The sequence below is a fragment of the Protopterus annectens genome, chromosome 9.part0 (assembly GCF_019279795.1).
Source record: "Protopterus annectens isolate FY-2018-M chromosome 9.part0, PAN1.0, whole genome shotgun sequence".
Classification (NCBI taxonomy): Eukaryota; Metazoa; Chordata; order Ceratodontiformes; family Protopteridae; genus Protopterus; species Protopterus annectens.
In genome coordinates, this window is record NC_056743.1 from 230,130,246 (window position 1) to 230,154,040 (window position 23,795).

At 39.3% G+C, this 23,795-nt stretch overlaps 1 protein-coding gene and 1 long non-coding RNA gene across 2 annotated transcripts in view; both read left to right on the top strand.

Moving 5' to 3' along the window:
• Nucleotides 1-3,789, top strand: part of LOC122811152 — an 81,553-nt gene extending 77,764 nt beyond the window's left edge. The window contains exon 3 of the long non-coding RNA XR_006366216.1: nucleotides 2,796-3,789. This is a non-coding gene — a long non-coding RNA (uncharacterized LOC122811152). The remainder of the gene's footprint in view (nucleotides 1-2,795) is intronic.
• Nucleotides 1-23,795, top strand: part of RRAS2 (RAS related 2) — a gene marked incomplete in the record, with an annotated part of 709,318 nt that overhangs the window by 228,159 nt on the left and 457,364 nt on the right.

Genomic DNA, 23,795 nt, shown 5'->3' on the forward strand with positions numbered 1-23,795 from the left:
GTGCCAGAAGCATAACCAGTACCATTTATGGCTAGTTGATCTCTGTTTTTACAATGTTTGTGCAAGTTACCATCGTATGGCCTTTTGTATTCCTCCATCAAGGTTCATTTATCTGCCATTTCAACATGCCTGCCCATGGGTCCTCCTCTTTCAGGGCGTTTTCATGCTAAAATGTTTTTGAAAGGGTTTTTGCCTAGAGGCCTGTAAGAAAACTGGTAGCCTAGTGAGGTATTGGAAACCGCAAGGTCTGATTTAAGTCAGCATCCTAAGATTCATATAAGATGCCTGGAGTTTAAAGGACAATAGAGTACTCAATCAGAAGGATGGGGAGAAGGTTAGTGTCATGTGACAGGCTTGTGAAGTTGGTTTGAGATATATCTGGAGGTAGTTCGGCTTCAGTTTGTAGTTTTGGTGTAATGTCTGAACTCAGTGTACAGGGTAAAATACAAACCTTAATGCAAACAGTGGCACAGTACAATAACAAAGAATAAGAGAAATGGAGCAATAACTTTACCTTTAATCTAGAAAAATAAGGAAAAGCAAAGACATAAAAAAGATTGTGCTCAGACAGCAGATGTGAAGGTTGGCATAGTAATGCTAATCATATGATACAGAGCGCTTAAAGATACCAGAATTGGAGACTTTCTTAGCCAACCATATGTCAAGTTCCAGAAGAGCAGGCCTTTCTGAGCAATACATAAATCCCATAGAAGTTGAATTATGCCTAGGAACAAGTAGCCCCTGGGAGGCAGATCACAGGGATTATATTGTCTGATACTAACAGACAGATCGTGCAGGTAGAGAGGACCTAAGCAATGCAAGGATAGGCAGAGCATAACAAGAACTTGATAGATGATGCATTGCCTTATGGGCAGCCATTATAACCCCACCAAGCCAGTGTAATGTGATGATAGCCAGGTAGTAGAACTAGCAGTGAGCTGCAGGCAGTCAAGCTGCATGTCTTTGAGCAGCAGATGCCTGCCATTACAAAAATCAGTAGGGGGGGGTGACTAAGGCATGCAGTCAGGTATTTGTTTTACATTTTTATTTTATTAATTTGTTAACCAAGTAAGTCCAGTGGGTATTAGTGCCCCTTTTCATGGGTGACTGCGGGAGTTCTGGTTAATTTACTTTTTCAAGGTCACACAACTGGAAAATGAGGTGGAAGGAATTAAACTCTGTAACCTTGAATATGGGCAATTGACTTAACAGCTCATATCATCAAATTCCATGCTTAACTGATGGACTGGGAGGTTGGAAGATCTGAGAAAAGAATAAGGTGTTTGATGAGGAAGATATTCCGGAGATGGAGATGAGATGATTTGGCAGCAGTTGAGATCTGTCCTTTGTGTCATTTTGCCATCAATATTAATCTGTAGGTCATGCACTTTAGACATGATTATTTCCGCTGTATGTAATATTGGGAAGCAAAACTGGAAGTCAGTAATCCCTAAGAGTAGCATGAATGATTCTTGCCACAATCTTGGTAGTGTTAAGCTTAAGCCAGGTGTTGACCATACAAGCATATGAATTCCATATACTATGTTAAGTGCTTATCAGCTGACAATTTCGTTGGAGAATGATCAGTAAAGCTGCTGCTTTCAGCTCAGCAGTAGTAGTGCAAACCTGTCATTAGATAGCATCCCCCTTTATGCATGGTATACCTGCTGTCTTTGGAAGGTTGATTATAGAGCCCTGTTGAATACTAGAGCTAATGGGGTTAGAAGAACAGGAATTAACTCCTAGAACTATTGTCTGCATTTGCTCAGAGAGGTTGGAGGCAAAGCAATTCAGAACCATGTCTGTGATGCCACAGAAGTGTTACAGTCAGTCAGGTAGGATTGAAAAGTGCATCATATCAGATGCCCACATGAGCTCAACCAGGAACCATTAAAGGGTGATGATTTTTCTTCCTTATCGTGTGGAAAGTGTTAAAGAACCTAATAATGTCAGTTATCCTTTCCAAGCAGCCTTTGATATCAGATGACAATTGAATGTTCACCCTCCTGACAATTATGTAAGGTTGGACCTTGTGTAAGGGATGGAGTTGAACCTTGTGTAACTTTTTTATGGGATGGAAGTACAACTTGCCTGTTCCTTCTGAGTAGGCTATTTCTGTCCCTTGACCCTCTTTAAATGATGTTTTTTTACCCATTTTGTATTAGATTCGACCCACCCTCTTCAGTTTTAGTTTCTGAAATTGGTATTGAAGATTAAGGCTATGAGCTGCTGACCAGCTTTATGTTATAGTTATTGGTTTGATTCACTGTGCAGTTTTTAGTTTGTCTGTTAACCAATGTCCCAGGGTCATCTCTAATTAGCAAGGGAATAAAATACATTTAAAATGCTGTTGGTGTTTGTTCTAACAAGTCTAAAGGTACCTTGGTAAGTGTGTCTGGCTTTATTTATTTATTTATTTATGTATGGGTTTTGGTTGACCCTTCCAAGTCTGCCATCTTGAAACACCTGTTAATTGACCTGATAAAATAATTCAGTTTAATTGCTGTCAGTAAAAGCGTGGTTGTGCTCATTTTCCTTTAGTATTTAGTAAGTCAGTTACGTTTTTAATTTAATCAATTGCATGTTTTTCTTTTCCAGCAACTGGTATCAAATGTTTGTTTTTAAAATGGCTTTAGAGTTCTTATTAAAGCAGGCAGTCTGCCTTCCCATAGTTTACTTTCTTAGTCTGGGAAGTTGCATTGCAGTTTTTCTTTATTGCTTTGGGTATGTATTGTTTAATGTAAGGTGAACAAAAAACAGATACTCTGATTTTCTTTTGTTTTATTATGGTCTAGGGCACGGCTGTGGATGACAAGAGTACAGATGCCATTTTTATGAAGCAAACCATTTGAAACCACATTCTCACAATCCGGTTTCACATTGTTTTCTATGACAAGCAAAGTAATACCTCCTGCTGCCCCTGACAGACAGGGGACTGTGCTCAAACTGTTTCACCTAGGGGAAAAAGAGAATTTACCCTGGATGTGTTCTACTAGTACCGTCTTCACACACTTCTTTGTGTCAGACCTGTTACCTATTGGCTTTTTTGCTGACTTTGTCATGTACTGGGGACATTGTTTTTAGCCATGTATTGTAATTGGTGAAAATGTAAAAAAAAAAAAAGACTGCTATGACATACAACTATTTTTAATCTCTCCCCAAAGCCTTTTATAATTTTCTGTAGTTTAATATTAAGGCACATAGCAGTTTTTGAGAGAAAAGAACAGATGTCAGGCATCTCATTGTAAGTTATCACACAGATAAAGGGAACCTGCTGTGTAATCTAAAGTAGATTTCAGTTACCGGGTGTTAATGTTGTATGTTGCTGTGTGCATGTAAAGATCAGATAGCCGTTACAGAATATATTTTTCTGCTGATATTTCAGTCTTGTATTATGAGCACTCGTATGAGTATTGCAGCATGTAGCATAATGTAGTAATAAACTCTAACTCTGATTTTAATGTACAGACCTCAGGAGGCATTGTTTGACATGTAATGCGCTGCTCTTCTGTGACCTAGAATGCCTTATGAGTCAGAGCTATGATCTAAGATGGATTATGAAGTTTTAAACAGTGATTTTTTTTTTTTCTTCTTTTGGGAAAATTGTCATAGACGGGCGCACAAAAAATAATTCCCATGTGCGATGTAATACATTTAGTCTGTCATAAATCCCTTTCCAGAGTTAACCATTCCGTTTATAATTGTGTTGCAACTTTCCTTCTAGAAGTTTTGATAAAAATGTATTTTCTGGAATTAAACATTTATATTGACCATCACAAACGAGAAAGAGCTACACTGTATGACTGTATTGGGTGTGGTATTTGGAATAGTCTTGCACTTTTGCAGCTCCCACTTTCTTAAATTACTGGAGATTTCTTGTACTTGTGCTTGGGTATGATTTTTATTGGTGTAGTTTCATTTGTTAGAATCATCTGCATCCTTTCTGTAATTTATCTCTGACTTCTTTCAAGAACCGATATTTATATCCTTTATATCCTTTAAGCTTTCTTATTTAGACAATTGCATTTTACAGTAAAGTTCTCCTGGTACTTTGTTATAAACTGTCAATTTATTTTGGTTGTGTACAGGAAAAGTTTGTTGATTCATAGACCTGAAATGTACCACAGTTATGCAGTCTCCGTGTACTGAGCAGACTGCATCTCTATTTTTTTGGGGCAGCTTCTTACATTGTCCTGTTTATCAGCATCGTCAGTGCCATCTTATATTACAGGTGGCAGAGCAGACAATAGCAGCTGTAGGCAAGAATCTTTTATTTACATTAATCTTTTTATTGGTAAGCTGCAGTATGCATTTTTGGATGTGAAAATGAATCCGGTTGAGCACATTTAGAGGCTTGAGGATCGAGTAGAAGACTTCCAAATTTTTTAATATCCAAGTCGCTGCCAGAAAGGTTTGTAAAACCTGATAATGCTACAAGCACAGTGACAGCCGTGTGACTTGAGGATGTAAACCACCACCTACCATGATTTGTATACCCTGTTAAATTGATAGTGAAGTCAGTCAAGATTAATATGCAGAGGGTAGGATTCTGCTGCATGCAGACTCTGCTCTCAGATGTTTGTCATTCTGTGAAATCCAGAAAGTTGCTTGACAGATTCAAGTAAAGAATAAATGTTTTCTGCTCCAGGTAGCCCAGGAGTTTCCCATAAGGTGGAATTATACTATGTATGTGATGCACTTATTGCTGGAGCAGCAGGAGTTTATCAATGTAAAGTGGGCTTTGGCTCTAGGAAAAGCAGGCTTGAGACTTAAGTGATGGCTTTTAAAGGAGAGAGTAACCCTTGAAGTAGTATATGCAACTAGTCATCTGTGAAGGTATGGAACTCAACCTGGTCTTAGCCCTGATCTTGCTGATGCAGCTCAAAAGCAGCATTCCTACTCCTACTTAAACAGCTCCTGTGCTGTATTGTGTCAGATACTGTTTAAAACCATGCACACTGATTAAATTGAATACATGTGCAAAACCTAAATTTCAGTCTATTTCCCAGACCAGATTTTACAGACAGAATGCTGATTTTCTTGAAAGACTGTACTTATTGTCAGGAAGCATGAGCTCAGAGAATGCTAACACAGTGAGTGGGATATAAAAATAAGTGGCTTTGTGCCTTGGAGAATCCAGTTGTATTGACCGGGTTTGGTGTCACAGGAGTCCTTTCCATCTGACCATGCTATTTCTGCTGTGCGAATTGCCAGACTGTTAGTGAAGCTTTTCTGTTCCCACAGACTATTGCAAGAACTGCCATTGCATAGCATGGTGGGCAACAACCATGTGACATGCTGACAGACTTTGGTCTGGTAGGATCAGAGGGCAAAGTACAGTCAGCAAAACACTCCATTACATTCAGGACACTGTACATTTTACTGCATGTGATGTACCATGGTTTTACTGGCAGCAGTGAGTTTTTGTATGTCCATTCTTAAGTCCATTTGCTGGAAAATATCTTGGCTGCCCACCTAGTAAAACAATTCCTAAAAGTGTTCGTCGCTTTTGAGTCTTTCCACAAAGAATGTGAAGATGGTGATGAGCCACAAACTCAGCCTGCCGTACTTCAAAAACAGTGCTTTACATTTGTAGCGGACAATGCAGTGCGATAATATGTCTTAGACAAGGAGGATGCAGAGGTGTTCTTATCTCGCTAGTAGCTACTAGTCTTTCCAGACACTAACACACTGTCTCTAAGCATGGCTATAGGCAGCAGCACCTGTTTAAAAGGAATACAGTCAGATAATGCCTTAAATTGCACTGTTCACTCGTAGTAATTTAGTAGCTACTATCCACACCTGCACTCTTCACTGTTTTGGTCAATTTTTTATATACTCCTAACAAATATGGATATCTCTATGCATTGTATGGATAGTTGGAGAGAATCACTGCAATAGTAATCCATAATATTTGAGTTTACTCATCTGGACAGAGTTTTAATCTGCTGTATTCTTGTTCTGCATTATGCATGTCAAGAGTTGTATATTTTCTTAGATATAAGAATGCTAAAATGTATATTTTAATAAATGTTTGAAATTTGTACCAGTTCTTTTTAGTAAGGATGCAGGTGTGTGTGGTGGAATGGAACTATTTATCACATTCCTTTCTTTGTGTAAAAATATGCATTATGCTGTGTTGGAGTGGAAAACTGTGCATAGGCTGAGCAGTTTAGTTGGAGAAAATGTGTATTGTGATGTATTCCGTATGACAAGTTAGGGATTATACTTCTACAATATTGTCATTCCTCATGAGTCTCTTTATTGCCATTGTCCACTTACCCAAGCATTGTTGGTCAGATGGCCCACCACTGGTGCTACCAGCCCTTCTGCTGTAATTGGTGAGTCTGCTTCGTTTGAGTGTAAGTTGCCAGAGAAACCACCATTGCTGCTTGCAGAGGAATGGGCCTGGCTGTCTTAGTTATGACTTCACTCTCCCTATTCTGATGTTAGAGAAGTAGACCAGTGCCTCTACTGTCCAGTGTTCCTGCCTATCCTATGGAACTGAAACTCCTCCCAGACCCACCCATATGCCTGGGCCTTCTGCCATTATGTACTTCATCTTCATTGAGTTTCAGGGGCCCCAAGCCAGCGGGTCACCACCAACTCTCTGCAACCCCCCTAGAAAGACAAGTGTGTGAAGTATCCTCACTTATTTCTTCTCCTGACCACGTCCGTGGAAGCTCAGAGTTGCTAATCGAGTTTTTGTTGCCTGAATTGCAGTCGGAGCTTTATTCCTGTAGCCTGAGGGAACTAGCTGAGAAAAAATAAATTTTTTTTAAAAAGTCCAAGTAGTGCTAAATCAGGACTGATTCTGTTTTTCTGTTTGTGGAAGACTAGCACTATCGTATTTCTGTGTATTTTTGAATTATAAACTTGATGAACTCTAACTTGGAAGCAATAAAGAATTTTTGAAGGATTGCAGAGGAGAGAAAATGTTTACATTTTCTCCAGACTCAATGGGCTCAAACTTGTATTCTGCCTGAGAGTGTCATCTACACCTACTGAATATTTGGTTTTACAGATATCTTGGTAGTTGGGCTACAACTCTGAGAGGAATATGGCAATTTAGATGCAAGAGTTGTACTGTTATCAACTATCTGTTTACATTTTCTTTTGTTTTTCCTTGTGCAGATAGTTACTTGCATATTGTGTATTGCATATTAAATTATTCTTTTGCCCATCCATCCACAACCTCTTTTTTCCATTTTTACACATGAGGTTGGGGTGTCATTTCACAATCAAGGTTTACACTGCTTGGGTGGCTGGCCTAGTTGCAGTTGTTCTTCTGCACCACACACTCGCATGCATGGCCTGTTTGCTCCAGTCCACTTACTACATGTCTTTGGAATGTGGGAGTATACCAGAGCACCCGGAAGAAACTCATGTGAATACAGGGAGGACATGCAGACTCTACACAGAGGGCACTGCAGCCAAACATTGAACCAGGGAACCTCTTAGTGTGAAGTGACAACACTTTCTATTGTGCCACTGTGCCTCCCTTATTCTTTACCCATTTTTAGTTAGCTGTTTAATTTATTCGACTGTAAAAGCATGTGGCTGTTTTTTTTTTCCTTTATTAATATGTAAAGGTAGCTTGCAGCTTTTGCAAAAGTTTGGTTGCCTATCATTTAATGTATTCATTTGCTGGCCACAAGAGTGTTCAGTAGTTGAGACCTTATAGCCAGATTGTTCTGGCTGGTTTCAGCATGGGGATATTAGCACTGGAAAGTAAGCATTCTGTCATATGTAAAATTACTTTGTCTTGGTTATTGCTGGCAAGTTTGCACTGGAAGACGATGGGCTCACTGTGAGGTGGGTGAAATCCTGGGAAGCACTTTCATTTGTTCTGTACTTCAGTCTTAACATTATTTTGGGGTCTGTTAGGAACTTCGTGTTCTGGGCCTAAGCAAATCACACAAAAAGAATGAAAGTCCCTGTGTGGTATCTGATGTTCTTCGTCTTCCCTTGCTGCAGTCCTGACTATTGGGTATCCGGCGTCCCCCAGTCGCCCGAATACCAGAGAGAGGTTGAGCCGGGGTCATGCGCTTAGCAGACTGGCGTCGTCGTCAGGGTACGGTACTAATGACATGACCGGCTTTCATTTTTTGCCTTTTGGTCGGGTAGAAGCATGGAGTCGGTTTGCAGGTGAGGGTTGGCGTTTTTGATTTTTCGAAAGTTTCAGACCAGAGTTGGTACAGTAATTTACCTCGTTTGGGGGGTTTTTTTTTTGCCTCCGATTTCATTTACCGATGTCAGAAAAAGTGAATAACTGTATTTCTTGTGGGAAGCAGATACCCGCGCATAGGGATTATCATATATTGCATTTATTGTTGGTTGCTGAGCGTGTTTGTTGGTTGCCGCCTTGTGCGTTGTTTAAGATTTAATAGAGGCACTATTAAGAGGAGGCTAGTTTGTGGCCGTTGGTTGTGTATTATACTCGCCCGTGCGGGGCTCTCACGGTTGCTGCCAAGGCCTAAGAACAAAAAGCGCAAGAGTGAGGGTAGGCAGTCAAAACAGTGAGGTCGGCGGTCGGACCAGAGGGGGACCTAGAGTTTGCAGAGTCTCTCTGGAGAGTCAGGCAGATACAGTTACTGTTACAGGATGTGCCCAGGAGAAGCCCCAGGAAGGGGGGGGCTCTCTCAGGAGACTGTTCTCTCTCTCTTCCCTCTCTTCCCAAGGTAGTCTTCTGTTTCCAGAGCTTTAGGAGCTTGAGGAAGGCTTTTTCAGGGCCTCTGCCTTCCTCTTCTCCACAGAGTTGGGCTGTACTGAAAGAATACTATGAAGAATTGGATGAATTGGATTAACTCTGATTAGAGTTCTCTGATTAAAATTGCCTGTAGGGAACAGGGTTTGTTTGTTTTGAAGGAACAGGAAGTGTGGGTGAGCTTTCTTCAGAGTCTGTGGAAGAGTTTCTTCCTCACTTTTTTTCTCTTTCTGATGTGGATGATTTCCTCCTTCTCCTTTCTCCTGAGGATGATTCTATTTCATTCCACTCTTTCTCCAGCACCTCAACTTGACGCCAGAAGGCCAAAGATTACTTGACCCAGAAAGAGCACTTTAGAATTCTGTTTTTTCCTGTACTTAGGCCTTGTTTATTCCTCCTGTGTTGTGTGTGCAGAAGTGGTGGATTGCAGCCTGCAGTCTCCTGTGAACCCTTGTACCTCCTCTCCTGTGCCTTCCTGAAGGTATTATCCCTGATCCCTGGGCTCACCCTATTAAGCCACCCGGAGTCCAAGGCGGTTTCTCCAGGGCTAAGGTGAAAAAGCTTCTCTAGTTAAAAACTGTTTAAAAATGTGGTAGAGGTAAAAAAGGTGTTAAAACTTCTGGGAGGAGGGATCCTGTACCCTCTGATAAAGAGCATGAAGCATGAAATTACAATTAAAGTGGCATTCCACTCTGGCCATATCTTTGATGAAAATCTATTGTGGATGCTGAATGCTTTGGTTTTCTCTCTAAGTGTAGAATGGCTGGAGCATTGGTGCAGTCATGTGATGGGGTTGGGTAAGCTTTGCTTGATGGTTTTGATGTGTCTCAACAAGCCTCGAGGCATTCTTTGCAGTGTGGTTTGGATGCTGTTCAGGCCTCCTCGAGGGTGGCTTAGCTGAGCCATGTAGACCAGGATTTTGTTTGCACCACTTTAGGAAGATTTGTTGTGTTTGCCGTGTGTGTGGTTTGTCTTTTAAAGAAAATGGAATTTTTTTGAAGGTGCAGCCCGACTTGTGGAAGATTTTGCAGGTGAGTGCTCCGAGTTTAGTAGAAATTGGCCTGCCTAGGTTATTTATGGGATGTGGGTGGGTTCTGGTGGGCTAAGCTCATGGGCAGTGCTAGGGTCCAGGGCAGAAGGTTTATAGTTCCCAGTCTAGACAGTTCTGCTGAGTGAACTAATGACCTGGCTTTCAGTCAGGGTTTTAACCTAGCAGAGCCAGCTCAGCTCTATTTCAGCTGTCTGTTTTGAAGGTGCTGCAAGCTCCTTTACAGGAGAAAATTCATCTCTTTCGATTTTATTCAAGGGTTATGCATCAAGACAGATGGGTGCTGAGATCATATTCAAACAATTTTCTTTTAAAATGACAATTGCCAGATCAAGCCAGATCATCATATGCTATCCAGACAAGAAAAGTTTCAAGGTTCTCCACTTTTTGTTCCTTAGTCAGATGTTCTCAGCCCCAAAGTGTCAGAGTGGGCTTGGTTTTCTTTCTGCTTCTCTCCTCTGTACCAAGAACCGACAAATTCAATTTTTGGATTTATCAACTGTTCAACACTTATCTGGACATTCAATAGGTTTGATTTACAGGTTTATGGAACTCTTGCCTCAACTGGATGGCAAGATGGCGCTTAAGTGGACTTTGCATCTATTCTCTCGGCTTCACAAGCCCATAATTGCAGAAAGCTGTTGCAATCAGTTGCTGGACCATTCGTGGATCAGATTCAGTCTTCATCATTGGCTGTTCTCCTGCTACCAGAAGTATTCCTAAGTTCATCACAGTGATAGCCTCATTTCGAACCTCAGTACTTCAAATTTATCCCTGTACAAGGCTACTGCCCTGATTCTGGCTTAAAGAAACTGGCTTCAAGTACAGTCAATTATTCCAATGTCATAGCAGTGCTAAGATGAGAGATATTTCAGTGCTCAGATGCTCTGAAATCTAGTACCCTCTCAAAAGATGTAGCTCTCTGGGTGTGAGACTGAGTGAGCTTTCAGATAGCCTTTATCCCCGGACAAACAAAAAGGGTCTGTCAAGCTACTTTTTCAACTATCTCCTTCATGCGTGCTGACTGACAAGACAGTCATGCAAGGGTTTGTTCACACTTATGGTCTTCAGTCTGCCTGACTTTGCCTCATCATGAGAGCCTGCGTGTCCATGGCAAATGGTATTCTGGAACACTACCAGGATTGGGACACTGTCAGGGTGGATAACTGTCTTCTCAATGCCATTCTTGTGGTTCAAGCAATGTTGGAACCTCAACAAATTCCTCTCTGTGGACTCTGAAGAGGGATAAAGATTTTTGGCCGACCAGACTCCAGTGACACTGCTCAGGAATGCCTAAGATGCAAGAACTGAGAAGACAGAGTGGTGGCCTCAATACAGATTACATACACATGCCAGCATGAAGATGTGGTTAGTCATCATGTGCATGATGTGGGCATTCAAGACTACAGCTTCCAGGAGGGTGTGATTCTACATACTTCAACACAGCACATGTGTGAGCATCAACAAGTCATGCAGGGGATGGCAAATCCTCTATGCAGGCAAGATGTTGATTTTGATTTATGGGCGTTAAACATACAACTTCTCAACCAGGGAGTTCAGGGAGTGGAGCACTTCACAAATTCTTAGATGTATGCAGCAGATGGGGGACTGCTCCCCGGTCAAATCTCCACCTGCATGTTTCAGAATCTGCCAGTGCCATGGGGAACTCACGACATAGTCATTTAGCTATACACAGGACCACCAGCAAAAACCAAGTGGTGCTAAAGGGTTTTCCTCTTGCACAGTGAGAGACAGTTTCATGTCTTCACGAAGGGATGACAAGGATGCTGTGCTTTTCTACCTATGCTTTCTCACCTTCCAGGAACAATACTAAGGTCAGACAGGACCAGGCCGTGGATGAGTTTGATAGGATGATTTTGGACTTCAAAGGAATTACACCCAGATCTATAGAGGTCTTGTAAGGAGCCTCTTGAAACCACTCTGATGATTCTTTTCTGTTATCTCAGAAGGTGTCTCAGAAGGAAAGGTCTTTACTTCGTCTCTCCATCTTCAAGCTTCTCCATCTCAGTGTTGGTACAGAAGGTGTTCTGAGCTTCCCAGGAAAGTTTAAAGACTTGATGGATCTGAGCCTAATTAGTTCTGTGTTGAAACATGTAGTACTAGAGAATTACTATTTTAGAAAAATGGAAGAGCATTTAGATTCAGGTTCAGAGCCTTGAGGAATGCAGCTCTTCTCTTTAAGCTGGCTCTTCAATATCTTACTGAGTTATTGGACAATATCAGATAAAGATTTTTTCAGCTCAATTCAGCATTCTGACTCACCTTTGTGACGCAATTTTTTTGTTTCTTGATCTTTGTTCAAGCAGTTTTTTAGAGGGGCAAAGAATATAAGACCCAATATTTGGCTTCCATCCTTTTGATTTGGTTTCCTTTTGGGAAAACCTTACTCTACAACCGCAGGCTCCCTATTTGTCATGGCTGAATTATTTTATTTGTCATGGAAGACGGCTTTTACTTTGTCTAATGCTTCTTGCCCTAATTGAAAGGACTCCCTTTGGATTTTTTTTTCCTTTTTGTATCATTCAGGCAGATCATTCATTATCCTCTAAAATTTCCTTGATGCCTAAGGTGGTTTCTAGTGTGGCTTTAGGCTATTTTTTGCTTTTCCTCAAGCATTTGGAAAAAATTTTTGAAAGGGGTGCAGTCATTTAATTCTTTAGTTTTGCCTTTAGGCAAAATGTTAGGCAAAAGAAAAACTAATTCAAAAGATTTTGGGCAGCACTTTGTTGTTTGTTATTCCTCATTAATTATAGCTAGTCCAAAAACAAATTTTTTAGGCATGTTTTGCTATTTTTGCATTTTTGTTTGCATTTCACATGGCAATTCCTATTCTGGAAGAGTACTTCAGCAACATTGCACTAGGGCTACTGCAGGACCCAGCAGAAGCTTCAGGAATTAGTTCTGGGGGATATTCTGTACGGCACTAGGCATTGCTTCACTCTAGACATGAGCAACCTTCTATGGGCTCCTATACTCTACATTTGACGCTAAGTGCATAGCAATAATTTGCACAGGGGGATATTGACTTCATGTGTACAGCTATGTTGCCACAGCTAATTACAAGGCATTTTGTCCTCTACCCAATAGTCAGGACTGCAGCCTGGCTTAGGTTGAAGTTACAGTTGTGAGTTTGTGCTTTTCCCTCTGTGTTTTTTCGTAGATTGTACTGGCCTAGGGCCTCTGCCCTCTTTGTAAGGTTATTTGTGTTCACTGTTTTTTGGTTTATTGTGGAGGTTGTTTTATATTTTTGTATTTTTGTGTTCATGTTCATGGGTGAAGGTTGTTTTTTGTAATTGTGTTTTTGTTCATGCGCATTTGTTTCTGGGTCTTTAGACTCCAGGGTAGAGCGGTCTGACGGGACGCGTACGGGCTGGTATAGATTGACACGACTCAGGGAATCTTTTCCACAGCAGCGACAGTTATTAACTTTCTTTGACATTCATCACAAAACACATGAGAAATTCCTCAATGGGATACTTAACTTTAGAAGTCTTCTGCATATGGAAAAGGTTTTCTGGTTGGTGCAAACAACATAACCAGCAACCATTCAGGGCTGACTGTTTTCTGGTTTTACAGTATGTGTGTGAGTTATTGTCTTGTGGCCTTTCTAATTCTTCTATCGGGGTTGATTTATTGGTTATTTTTAACATGTTGTCCCATAGATCCTCCTCTTTCAAGGTAGTCTGATGTCAAAAGAGATTTTGCATAAGAGGTCACCAATTAAACTGGTGGTCCCTCGTTGGGATCTTAATTTTGTATTAAAGTAACCTAACACTTGCTCCTTTTGAACCAGCTAATCTGGCTGACTTGAGGTTCTTGACATGGAAAACAGTTTTACTTACTGCTCTGACCTCTGCAAGAAGGGAATCTGAGTAGCAAGCTATTATAGTGAGTCAACCCTACCTCATTTTCCATAGGGACAGGGTTTGTTTGAGAACTAATCCTTCTTTTAGGCCTAAAGTTGTATCCAGATTTCCTTTAAGACAAGTTATTTATCTCCTCATTTTCTTTACTGTATCTAAAAAATCCAAATGGCTGTTTAAGGCTATTACCTTTTTTGTACTCACCATAACACATCTATTTTTAGGCAGGTCAAGGCCCTCTCTACTAGGGCCTTGGCTTCATCTATGGCTTTTTTGGAAAGGGGTTGGATTCCTGAAATATTTTAGAAGCTGCAGCTTGGTCCTCTCTGCATACTTTTGCAAAGCACTATAAATTTGATTCCTTCTCTAGGCCCAGACCAAGCTTTGATGGGGCCATTCTCCAGGGGTTCCTAGACTGTTTTTTCTTCTACCTCCCAAATATAGTTGGCTTTGGTAATCTACCCATATAGCCAAGTCTACTGCAGCAGTGTTCAATATGGTGAATGTAGTACAGTTATGCAAGTTAAACCTATCATAACGGTAGATATTTGAATGATCACTGCTGCAGTAGCTGCTCCCTCTTTCCACCCCTTTTGTTTTTTGGCATATTTTTTATGTCCTGTGGTAACTATAACATTTTTAATTATAGTGGGGAAACTGTAACTCGAGTCAACTTTGATTTATTTTCTAAAGGTCTTAAGTTTATACCTGATAAATGTAACATAAGCAGGCTGTTAATGGATTTAAAATTATGTGTGAGGAGAAAGAATCTTGAATTAATGTTTGCTAATAATGTTAATGGAATGGAACAAGGGAGTGGTATAAGAACAAAAAGCGTTTTTACCCCCCATCACATCCACAACTTAGGAATTTTGAAAATTTGGTAGAAAAAGAGTTAAGGAATGGACTACAACACAATAGAATTTGTGCCAGTCTCCCTTTGAAAGAGAAACAATTGCTTTAGGAATTGGCAGGTAATAGGTATGTGAAGTTGATGAAACCGGAAAAAAGGGGAAGGAACAGTACTTATGCATACCATGACTTATGTATCTAAAATGATGGAAGTATTCCAGGGTTTCTAAAAACGAAATCAGTGTTTCTTATGAGAAAATAAACTTTGTGTTGAGAGAGTTGCTAGAAGAGGGGATGGTTGACGTAGAGACTTATGAATATTTAACAATAGAAAAGCCTACAGTATCTTCTATATTTGGCATACCTAAAACCCATAAGAATGTAGATATCCACCTTTAAGTCTAATTGTGGCTGCTATTAGGTTTAAGACCTTCCCTTTAGCTAAGTTCTTAGATTTTAAATCAAAGAAAATTTAGAAGGAACAGGAAGGTATATTAAAGGATTTTCTTAAAAGCGTCAAGTCAGAGATATATACTGAAAAAATATTTTTGTGACTATTGATATAATAGACCTTTTTACAATAATACCTCATGACACAGGCCTGGATTGGTTAGAAGAAGCCTTAGTAAGTAAAGGAGGACTCGCAGACACTGAATTCAGAGTACGTCTTGTCCTGATAGAATTAGTGTTAAAAATAATTTTATTTACTTCGATGGAGAATTTTATAGACAAGAAAGGAGGGTAGGTATGGGGGCCTCTTGTGCTCCAACATATGCTAACACTATATTAAATACATGGGAACAGATTTATTTACAACTCCAATTATGTTGAATGCTGGAAATTATATAAGACATACCTGGATGATATATGCATTTTTGAATAGACACAGAAGACAAGTTAATGGAATTTGTGTATATTAGTTGTACAACTAACTTTTAAGATTTATCCACAGAATAACACATGACAGTATGAACTATTTGGATTTCACCATACATAAACTAATGTGACTAAAAGTTTTAAATCCACAGTATATAGGAAGAGTACTTTATTAAACTTTTATTTATACTTTACTAGTGCTCATTCATATAAATAAAAAAGTAGTATAGTAAAAGGCCAGTATGTTACAGTTTGTAGAATGACCTCAGATGAACATGATTTTATTAGAATGTGAAACCCTGACAGAGATGTTCGTAAATAGAAAATGCCCACTGGATATGTTAAAAGAAGTTATTAAAGAAGTAAAAGATGGTAGGAATGACAAGTTTGGTCCGCTTTTAGGCAAACAGGTGAATTTAAGTGATGGCAGCAATAGTGAAGGTAAGGAAGGTAGCAATGTTAATGAGAATGAATTTAAGAAGCATTTGCTACTAATTTCAGTGGAGATTCTTGGATTATGAAAAAATATAACCACAGAATCTAATAGATTTGCTAAATTTTCAGACTTGGAAGGTATTTTTAAGACCCCACTTAAGTTTGTATTTAGAAAAGGGTGTAGTGTCCAAGACATTCCTGAACAAAAGAAGATGACAGTAGGTCATCCAGATATGCCAGGATCAAGGGGAAGCACATTGTCATGTAGTGCACTGATAATGGTATGAGGTGTACATCTGCCAACACTGTACTGTCACAGGGTTCACAGACAAATACCTGGCAGTATGTATTGCTGTTCATCATAACTGGTCTGTGAATGAGCACCACATCTGAGTCATGCTTTGTTGGTGAGTCCCTAACCACTGTTCCCAAGTCAGTGGCAGTATCCCCACATTGCACCATTTCCCACTAATGCAGAAAGTGCTTCCTTGTTGTGTAGTAGTTTCAGTACCACATCTCCAGGAGCTATGATTGCAGCAGGACAAGTGATGTCTTATAAGAACTCTGTATGATGACCGACTGGCAGAATCATCCCTACCATTTGAAGTCTTCATGTAACATCTGTGGTGTAAAGCAGAAGTATTATATTTTGGTACAGTAAATCGGAGAGAACTACCGACAGAAGGTACCAGTACAGTAAATCAGAGAGCACTGCCTGCAGAAGGTACAGTATGGTAAATCAGAGAGCACTACCTGCAGAAGGTACATTATGGTAAATCAGAGAGCACTACCTGCAGAAGGTACAATACGGTAAATCGGAGGGCACTGCCTGCAGAAGGTACAGTAAATCGGAGGGCGCTGCCTGCAGAAGGTACAGTAAATCGGAGGGCACTGCCTGCAGAAGGTATGGTAAAGTGGAGGGCACTGCCTGCAGAAGGTACGGTAAGTCAGAGGGCAGTGCCTGCAGAAAGTAGATACAGTGCGGTAAATTGGAGGGCACCACCTGCAGAAGGTACAGTATGGTAAATCGGAGGGCACCTCCTGCAGAAGGTAGTGTGGCACAGTAAGTCAGAGAGCACTGCCTGCAGTAGGTGGTGCGGCACAGTAAGTCGGACAGTACTGCCTGCAGAAGGTAGTGTGGCGCAGTAAGTCAGAGAGCACTGCCTGCACAAGGTATATTGGCAGACAAACCCTGATTTAAAAGTATGCAGATTCAGAAGGTGATAACTTTCAGAGAGGTGTACAGAACTGTGATTACCACCTTTAAGTAATGTGTACATGCATAAAGTAGTTAAGTGCAGAGCATTGGCCATAGATAGTGTGTTGTGAAAGAGGAGTGTAGGAGTCTCCTAAAGTACCCAAGCATATGTGCATGCAGTTTCCATTCATAGTAACTGTTTGACATGACATGAAAATATCATATTAAATATGGTATGATTGCTTAGAGGAAGTGAGTAATACTGTGGCTATTTTCATGAAGTCTGACAGAACAGTAATTTGTATAAACTGCATGATATGTTAGGCTTCAGAAGTTACATGCAACACCAAAAGATTTCATAGTAATTGTTTTCCGAATGGATATTAAATTTTTAGTAGCAAAGAAGCCTTCCATTTTGCTAATGAAACTGTTACTTGTGTCAAACCATTATAAACTGTAAAAATTTTAACCAGCAAACTTCTTCTACGTATATTTTGTGATTATGTAACAGTTTCTTTGGTCACTACAAAATATTGTTTACCCAGAATATCAGTCACATGCATTTAATAGTTGAGGAATGCCTCTTTTAAAGTGCAGTCTCCATTATAATTTATTTCTGTTTGCTTTTGGTTAACAAAAAAAGCAAAAAGAAGAGCCCCCTAGACTTTGTGGAGTACGTTTGCCTTTATTGTAGTATTGTAGTACTGGGCTAATCACTGCACAGAATGTTGATGTTTCACATAATCTTAGTATGAATAGTAGCAGTTATGAAATAGGTGGCAACATTGCTGCATATCTCTAACATGAGCATAGAGGTTTGTTAGCATGTTTAAACAAGTTGCTTGTGGATACCTGCTCAGTATTCCTTTCAGGCCTCTGCCTCTCCATTTAGTTAAAGCAAACCTGACCTCTGGCTTGACTGCAGAGATTGAACAGGGACTGTGAGAGAACATTTTCAAACATGGAAAGTGGGCATTGTAGAGCATAATGCGATTGTCAGTATGTGAAAAAGGTGATTAGTAACAATCCAGTACCTTATTCAGTGTGCTTACTAAATCTTACAATGTTGAGACTTTTACAGCAAAATAATAATCTTCTGCTTTTTCCCAGAAAATAACATTGGGTTTTATACTAAACATTTTCCCACTAAAACTGACAAAAACATCTCATTTCTGAAATTTGTATTTTATTTAAGAAATGGCAGGCAGAATTCATTGCACCCTTCTGTTATTCAGGTGATGTACTGCGACAGAGATGCTGTTTTAGTAAACACTGTAAGATTAACATCGAGTGAATGTAAATGCACAGTGCTAGTGTGTAATGTTGTACATGCTGAGAAACACCTGCTGTTACAAAACCATCTTTTGGTGTCTTGCTGATTTCTTATTGTAGTGCACAGTTCTGTTTTAGGAAGCCATTTTATGCAGTCATTTGTAAATCTCTCTGAAGTAAACACATGAAAGTCTCATAACGTACTATTGAAAATCACCCTGTGAAGATTAGTGACACTATGTATTTGGGAGTAATTTTGTCCTTTTTGTGAGTCTTTGTAATAAAATGCAAGGTCTTGATATTGAAAGTTCTCACCAGGCACAAGCTATCCATTAGAGAGATCTTGTAACTCATTTGGACTCGTTTCCTGAGTTTGTATGTTTGAATGTGTATGCTGTAGCCCATTCATTTTTAACTGGGAGGAGGTGCAGTTTTGCTGACCTTGCTGTCCTCTTTCCTTTGTTCTTTACTGACATCATGTCATACCTGGCCACCACATAGAAGGCTTCTCTTTGAGGTTTATGCTGTTAAATTAGTTTTGTTTCATTTTGTGTTTTTTTATGTAAAATTCTCAGTCTGTTTTCATTAAATATTTTTCAGAAGAGTGATTACTGTTCTTGTCCATCTGATTGAAAGCGTCAGTGCATTCTAAATGTTCAGTGATGAATAAAAATGTAACTTAAACACAATTAATTTTGACATTCATTAGCTTAATTTGATAACAGTATTACAGTTGTTTCTTTCTTAGAAATAACCAGATACACACTTCCAGTCTAGGTGAAAACGCAGTGTTGGAGACGCCTTCTCATCATATTTAGTCTGTAAGTGCCTTGTGTTTCCTCAGAGCATTCGCTTTGTCAAGGCTCGCTTTGTCAAGGCTTCACTCCCGAAGGTGTGACCTTATAGCAAACCTGAAGTTCTGTATCTGTTTCCAGAGCTTCAGCCCAATCTTCAGCTTATGGTACCCGATGCTGAATTGTAATGACAACAAATGAAAGAAAACAAATATTTTTTTTTTCTTTTAAACTGTAGCAAACTACTGTTACATTTTGTAGCAAGCAGTTGCTACAATTTATAACCAGCGCAGAACACTTCAGTGCTCCGGTTCTAGTAAAGAGAAAAAAGAGAAAGAGGAACATTGTTCTTCTTTTAAACTTTAACAAACTGCTTGCTACAGTTTGGACCACAAGAAGGAATGCTGTAGCACTCAGGATTGACTGCAAATACAATACCAGCTTTTAAAAGCCAGTATGCAGTAAAGGTGATCAGGATCGATCTTGGATGGCTGAGTGTACCCCCAAACTCTTTGCGCCCAGGGCAGTTGCCCCTTTTGCCCTGCCATAGCTACACTACTGCTTTTTGAGCACTTTCCTCTTTTTTTTTCCTTCTATTGCTACTTTTTTTGCTAGTATACTATGACAGCAAAATGTTCAGTCTTGTTATAGTTTATTACATTCCTGCTCTGTGCTTTTTTCTTTTACTGTCTTGACAACCTGGCCAGCAACATTTTATCTTATTTTTTACCAGACTTGTTGTTACCTGCAAAGTGTTAGAGAAATAACGCTGTTGTTCTTGTACCAAAGTAAAATCTGGCTGTTGATCATACATGTCATAATGATTCCAGTAAAAAGACTGGAATGTTATAAATAGCTATGACTTAAAATAGCAATGCAGGCAGAGCAAACAGGACAATTATCCTTTTCCTGATTTCATACAGAAATGGTTTAATGGTAAACAAAGTGTCATTTACTATGGTAGAAGTGTTAGCAGTGCTGTCTTTTAGTATTGTTGATTGAAAACATGGACTTTTTAGCCCTGCAAGTAGAGTGTTTGTCATATCTAAATTCCTGTTTTGAAGACTAGCATCAGTCTAGAGGGGGGTAACTTTCTACCTCTAGAGGCAAAGCAGTGAGTATATTTGCAGTGTTGTACATGTTTATGATTAAAAGAAGAAAACACACCTATCCCTTTGTGCTCTAAAATCTAGAAAGAAACGCACATTCTGTTATGTGACTGGAAGCACATGCATTAAACTTGTCATTTTCCCTCCCCCAAGCTAACTTGATATAGAGTTCATTGTTTTTGATGCCATCCATATTCAGTCTGATCTTGAAAAGCAAGTAAACTAGCTTTTGATGTATTGTGACATTTTCTTCAGGAAAGCACAAACCAGAATATACAGGATGATATGGTATGAAGGAAATGGTAAGCATTTTGAAGAATGAACAAATGAGAGCACATGGTTTTGTCTTTGACCACCATGTGGAAATATATCCATAGAGCATATTTCAAGTAGCAATGCTTATTCTTAAACCATTTTAAGTCACTGCTTATTAGAGAAGTCATGTACCAAGGAAAATATAGGAACTGGCAGAAAAAATGTCAAAGTTGTACAATACAGAGACTTGTGGTGACTGTATCCATAGATGAAGCCTGAACATGTAATGAACAGTACAGAAACTCAATGCGTCTCCCAATAAAAGTACTGCTGTTGATGTACTAAAAAAAAGTAACAGAATGGCTGGTTACATACATGTATATATTTAAATGCAAACGCGTAGTTACAGTAGTACCACCACCACTTATGATGGCAGTTAGGAAAGAAACCTGTATGGTGGGAGGGAACTTTCATTGTTCCCTCAGGGAACAGTGAAAGTTTAGATGCATGATAGAGAGGAAAGGGGTACTGGATAATCAGATCTTAGTATACGATAATTTTCTCTGGTGCCAGTTTAAGACAAAATCATGCCCTTAGCCACGAAGTTAGAAATTGCTGAAAAAACTTGTTTCAGTCTTGAAATCAGTAATAAAACCCATATCACTTCCTGATTAAAAAAAACCCAGTGTCATTTCAGCCCTAGTGTTCTGTTTCAGGTTATATAGTAAAGTTGAATTTTACACTGATGTTATTACTAAATGTTAAATTCTAGCAGTTATAAAGAAGAATATCGTGCAGTGACTGGGAAGAAAAAGTTAGCCTTAAGTGCAGAGAAAAGCAGGAGGGAGAATTTGAATATCAAGGAAAAGCAGGAGGGAGAATTTGAATATCAAGGAAAAAAGATCTTCTAATGATGTGAAAGTGTAATTTTGTTTTAAATTCACTTTCTTTACTGAATACAAATAATACATATTTTACCCATAATAGTTGAAGTCACAGTGAATATCCTTTATTTTCCTATTTTTAGGCAGCTTTTAACTTGTCTATTCATTCTGAAATCCATAAATGAGCTCCTTAAAGTTAAACACCATGGGCTGTATTCAAGGACACTTTTTCTGATACGAAGCAGGGCTTGTACTCCATAGTGTGATGTACAAAACCCCTTTCTGATGCATAAAAGTGAGTGTACAATGGGGGAAGACCTTGTGTGCAGTCCTGCCCCACTATACAGAGACAGTACTCTAAACACCAGTTTCACGTGCTAATGAAACCCCCCCCATCACAGACGATTCATAAACGATTTTCCATCATTGCATGCACTGCTCCCAGTAGAGCAAATGCATACTAACAGATGGTATACCATTTGTGGATGTACCTGTCTCCTTCCACTATTAGTATGTTGCTGAGCAGACAACTCTAGCTACATGCAACATGTCGTAGCATAAAAAAAAACAAGCATACTTCCACTGAAATGGAGTCCAGAATGTGCAGCCAAACCTACCACACACCTACTTGTCCTACTCTCACACTGTAATTCCAGCGAGCTCCTGCCAGTGAAAGCTCACATAGCACCAGATAGCCTTATTACCATAATATGGTAATTGAACCCTTGTCTGCCTTCATGCCTAGTGACCAGGATTTACAGTCTGGCACAAAACTGGACCACAGTGAAATGTAATGCAATACTATATTTATTTTGTATTTAATTATAAAATAATTTTAACATTTATTATTTTAATAATGTAAATGAAGTCAAATGGCATCAGAAATACTCCATCTAGGAATCTAAATTACGTCTGTGACATTAACATAATAGTTTGGTGGAACAGGTATATCTCACAGAGGATACTGCTGCTGTGGAACAGACTCCCCATCCACATGAATACAGACTTGTATTCAAGCGCAGCTGAGATCTGTGGATGAGAAATAGAAAATTTACCCCAGGACTGCCCCTGCACTACTAATGGAGAGAACCCAGCTCCTAGATGCTTTATCCCATGCATGGGTCCTCTCACATTATCTGTGATATGATCCCAGTTATTCTCATTAGGGGTATTATATAATTGGCCTTGCCCATCCCATGGTCGATAAGCTACCCAATTTGGTTACAGACTATTTGAATCACAAAAAAGGAAATTGGCTAGGTGTAAAATGGGCAGCTAGCTAGTACTTGCCTATGAACCTTTAATATGCTAAGATACCATATGCCTTACCAAGTAGCTACTACAAGGTAAGGCATAATGTAATATAGTAATCTACCTTACCTCACTTGTGCTGCCATGATACACATCACTACTTTTCCTTCAGAGCACAGGACTGCATAGTGTGCGTTGTTGCACTAGGAGCTCCGGAGTTCCATTCATAAATCTAAGAAAGGGGCATTGTATACCCCTTCAGGCTACCATGATTAATATGCTTGGCGTACGGGTTAGAGTGCAGAAACTGTTTATCTGAACGAGAGTGCTATTTTCTCGAATATCAAGGGGAGTGGTCTTTAACTGCCTCATTGTTTTCCTCCAGAATACTATTGGGCGCCTCCTGAGTAAGTAAGTAAATATTTAAAATGTGTTTTTAATACCTTTGAGGCAACCAAGAAAAGAGATCTTAGTCAATTTTCACAGACATAAAGTAAAGCATTTGCAGAGAAATTGTAATAGAGTCAGGTGAGGAAGACTGCAGATGGAGAGGAAATACAGATCGGAAAAGAGACAGCAAATAAAATCTGCAAGGTTTAACTATTGCCAGAGGCTACTGCATGCTAGTGTTTCACTGACCAAAAGAAGCAGCAGACTTGCAAAGCAAATTTTAATTTGTGCCCATTTGTTTTTTATTTTTCCTTGAGAAATATTGAACACTTGGTGGCTCAACACTAGAATATGCATGACTGTGGTACTGTATGCAGTGAAGTAAATGTGTTTTCCCTAGGTTACATTATTCCTAAACTTAACACTCCTTTGTACAGTTATTTATTTTATTTTATTTTATTTGACATTTATTTACCAGGGTGGTCCAACTGGGCTTAGTAGCCCCTTTTCAGCAGAGGCCTGGGGACAAAAGCTCCACATGTAGAAGAAATAGAATATTATATGAAAACCAACATTGAGTAGATACAGTCTGATACAGTTACATTTGTTACAATTTACAAACAAAAAAAAAAACAAACAAAAAATCTAGCAGAACCAAACTAAAGAGGAACTTCTAGATTAAACACAGAATTCATCAGCACATAGTCCAAAAATTTCAAAATAGCATTGAGGTAATACAAAAAGTACGACACAGTTTGAAATAATTGATTATGCATTTTATGAGAGTCACTGACAAATCAACTTTGCTGAGAACTATACAGTCTTATCTTGAGAAGTTCT